The sequence below is a fragment of the Hevea brasiliensis genome, chromosome 16, assembly GCF_030052815.1.
Source record: "Hevea brasiliensis isolate MT/VB/25A 57/8 chromosome 16, ASM3005281v1, whole genome shotgun sequence".
NCBI lineage: Eukaryota > Viridiplantae > Streptophyta > Magnoliopsida > Malpighiales > Euphorbiaceae > Hevea > Hevea brasiliensis.
The window spans coordinates 63,717,725-63,721,843 of NC_079508.1; the positions used below are offsets into that span (position 1 = coordinate 63,717,725).

The 4,119-nt window shown below is 36.2% G+C and overlaps 1 pseudogene; it reads left to right on the forward strand.

Moving 5' to 3' along the window:
* Window positions 1-1,432: 1,432 nt before the first annotated feature.
* LOC131174576 (zinc finger protein CONSTANS-LIKE 2-like) lies at window positions 1,433-3,817 on the forward strand (annotated as a pseudogene).
* Window positions 3,818-4,119: the final 302 nt, after the last annotated feature.

Below are 4,119 nucleotides of genomic sequence, written 5' to 3' on the forward strand. Positions count from 1 at the left end.
TATTAATGTTTGTGTAATTCTGTTAACTCCTAGAATTTTCGCATGTGTTAGAAATATTTATTTGATTGGATCTGTAATATAATTGTCATGTTTGATCTGTAAACTTATTAAAAGCATGTATGGTGGATTTGATGAGGGAGCTGAGCTCCCATTTATTTTTATGACATTTGATTATGTTGAAGGTAAGCTGAGCTCTCCATATGATTATTTATTGTGTTTACAGGTCAAGTGAGTAAAAAACTCCCCGTTAAATGGTCCATTTTATGGTCGGACTCTATCCGGTTGAATTCTTAAAATTGGTTCCAAATGGACCTTAGAGTTGGGTTGAGAAATAGTTAGGCTTACTACGAGCCTCGGGAGCTTTAGGCTGGCCCAGGTCCTAATGCCGGTCCAGCCCATAGGTTAGGTCATGACAGGTTGGATTTATTAATTTTCCAATTATTTAATCACTTCACTATGATTCACTAAGATTTTATTAAAATTAGAATTCATACAATTAATTAATTCGGTTCAATTTTTATTATAATCATACAGATTTTAACTTTTATAATATAGATGACTCAATTATTATATAAAAAATTTTAGTTGATAAATAAAAAGGGACTATCGGTATGATATTTTTCTATTTCCCTTATATTTTTAGTAAGATTTCCATTAAGCAAAGTAATAAGATGAACCAAAACTAAATTGTATTCATGCACCACATGGAAAGTAAAAAAAAAAAAAAAAAAAAAAAAGAGAGAATTGTTTCTTAAGATGTCAAAGTTGAGTGACTGACAATCACATCAACATTTGTGAACGATGGCTTCCAATTTAATTTTAAATTACGATTTAATGCTTAATTTCATTTTTATATATATATTTGAATGTTTAATTTAATTTATTTGTTTAAATTAATATAAAATTTTTATTTAAATTAAATTTAATTAAAAAAATAAGAAATTTAGTTTTTGAAATTTTTAGATTAAATTAAAATTTTTATTTTTTTTAAATTAAAAATAAAAAAAAATTAATTGAGAAATTTAATTCAAAAATTTTAATTTTGAATTAAATTAATTTTCAATTGAAAATTTTAAATTAATTTAAATAAAAAATTATAAATAAATAAAATTCAACCCAAAAAATACAGAGCTAAAATTCAACATTTAGCCAAAAAAATGCATGTCTAAACGAAGAAAGTCTTCAACTGCTGACACCATACCACATGTGCTCAGGTGTTACTTTTCCCAAACAATATGAGCTCAACTATTCTGCTCTTGCCACGTGTCCTCGGAATTTGTTCTAAATGGAAAGTGGACCCCTGGAAGTTCGATAACGACAAGTCTCTTCATTAGAAAGCGAGTACAACTTCCTCCTCTACTCGAGACACTAACTCTTGTTACTCGGCATACGTTAAAAGCCAAAGCTGCCAACTCAGAGACGACTAGGGTCCATCTTAAAACTCAACCAACCACAAGATAATGCAACAACTTTTCTCTGCCACTAGTTTTCGCCACGTGTCAGATGATGGATTCTCTCCTCCGCACTTGCGTTTACATACAGTTCTCCCCCCCCTTCCCCTTCACTACCTCGCACTGCTCTCTGTTTTCACTCTTAGCTCACTCCAAAAAATCAATTACCATTTCATACTGCTATTTCACAAGTACCAAGTCATGTTGAAGAACGAGAGCCCCGGTGACGGTGGTGGCTGCTCTAGTAACAACTGGGCACGCGTGTGTGACACTTGTCGCGCGGCCGCTTGCACTGTGTACTGCCGGGCAGACTCAGCCTACCTCTGCGCTGGATGCGATGCTCGCGTACATGCTGCGAACCGGGTAGCATCCCGGCATGAGCGTGTGTGGGTGTGTGAGGCGTGTGAGCGTGCTCCAGCTGCCTTTCTATGCAAGGCAGACGCAGCGTCTCTCTGCACTGCCTGCGATGCAGATATCCATTCGGCGAACCCATTGGCTCGTCGCCATCAACGTGTCCCAATCCTGCCGATTTCTGGCTGCCTGTACGGCCCCCAAGTAGGGCCAGCTACTGGTGAGACCACTGAAGATATGTTCATGACCCAGGAGGGAGAAGAAGGAGTTGGTGATGAGGATGATGAAGCAGTTTCATGGCTGCTGCTAAATCCCGCGAAGAATAGCAACAGGAGAACAATATTGGGTTCTTGTTTGGTGGTGGAGAGGTGGATGAGTATTTGGATCTTGTGGAGTATAATTCAAATTCGTGTGGTGATCAGAATCAGTATTCTGATCAAAACAATCTCCAGCACTATAGTGTTCCTCATCAGAAGAGCTGCTATGGAGGTGACAGTGTTGTGCCCGTTCAGTGTGCAGAAGCAGCAGGAAAAGATCAGCTGCATCAACAATACCATAATTTCCACTTGGGGTTGGAGTTTGAGTCCTCATCAAAAGCTGCTTACAGCTACAATGGATCAATTAGTCATAGTGTAAGTTCTAATTTCTTTTCTTAATTTATATATATGCGTCATTAGTTCATGGGGCTGAAACCACATGATTAAGGTCTCTATTGTGAGAGCTCTTTATATATACATGTCTGGATGTATGATTTGAGCTTTGTTAATTAATTAATTTGTGATAATCTCCGTTAAATATATCATGATTAATTGTAGCTAGCTATAGTTAAATACGTGTTATTTGGTTGTGCATGTCGCAATTTCAGGGCTACAAGGATCATATTCTACTTTTTGGTGCTCCATGTTTAAATAAAAATTCCTAAGGGTACTACTCAAAAAAATTAAAAATAAAAAACAAAAAATCCTAAGGGTATATTTTTGTGATATTTTTCTGCACTTTAGAATAGCTCTTTTCCCCTTTCCTTTACCTTTCTGCTCTAAAAGAGTGGAATCTGATGGCACAATTGTTCAAGCACTTTTCTTTCTTTTCCCCTTTTCTTCCAAGTCATTATTTTGCATTTTGATTCTACACTATATATTAAATGGATTTGGATTCCATTTATCTTTTCCCTTTGATTAAGATTATAATAGATGAAGGTTTAGCTTCTAAATAAGGCAACTTCCAAATTATGGATCACCAACTAGATGTTTTCAGGAGACTTGTATGAATTAGTACTGTTCCATTTGGCTGATTATTAGAACATTGATGAAAGAGAAGAGACAGAAACTGTGTTTGCAAAGGTATCTGGAATGCCAGATTCATTTCTCATTACTGTTCGATTTGCATATAGCATGTGATCTCAAGGACAACAATTAGAAATGTTACAGATAATTCCTCAAAACCGAATGAGATTCTAATCTAATCCTACATTTTTTTTTTCTGTAATTAGGTCTCCATTTCATCAATGGATGTTGGAGTGGTGCCTGATTCAACGATGAGTGACGCATCGATCTCACACCCCCGACCTCCAAAAGGGACTATCGACCTTTTCTCCAGTCCTCCCATGCAGATGCCATCCCAACTTAGTCCAAGGGACAGGGAGGCAAGGGTGCTAAGATACAGAGAGAAAAAGAAGACAAGGAAATTTGAGAAGACAATCAGGTATGCTTCAAGGAAGGCATATGCAGAGACCAGACCCAGGATCAAGGCCGATTTGCAAAGAGAACAGATGTTGAAGTTGAAGTGGATCAGTTGTTCTCCACAACAATAATGGCAGAAGCTGGATATCGCGTCGTCCCATCATTCTAAGTCCTGCATCAAAAGATATATAGTTTAAGGGGGAAAAAAAAAATTAAAGAATCACTTGTTTAGATGAGGGTTGTACTAGTTATTACTGAAGCTGTAGTACTACTACTGTATGCTTCTGAATCTAATTGATTTCGATCAGAGAGATATCTGTTTAGTGGTTTTGTTAATTTGTCTAATTCATGATGCTCCTGTCTTGAAAATTCCTGTATACTTATAATTTTGGAATCGAAAATAAGAAATATTTAAGTACCATCAATTTCCTCCTATTAGCTATACAAATCAAATATTGAGTTTGATAGAAAAAGTAAAAGATTGAAATGAAGAGTCCAAATACCAGTATTCTTACATAGAAAAGAGCTTACCAATAGCTTCTAGTTTGCTGTAACTATTGGAGGTTCATGAAGCTTTCGAGCTTTTGGATAAACCAATGCCCTACCACTTAACATTTGCTCTTTTTGCCAGAGATGAC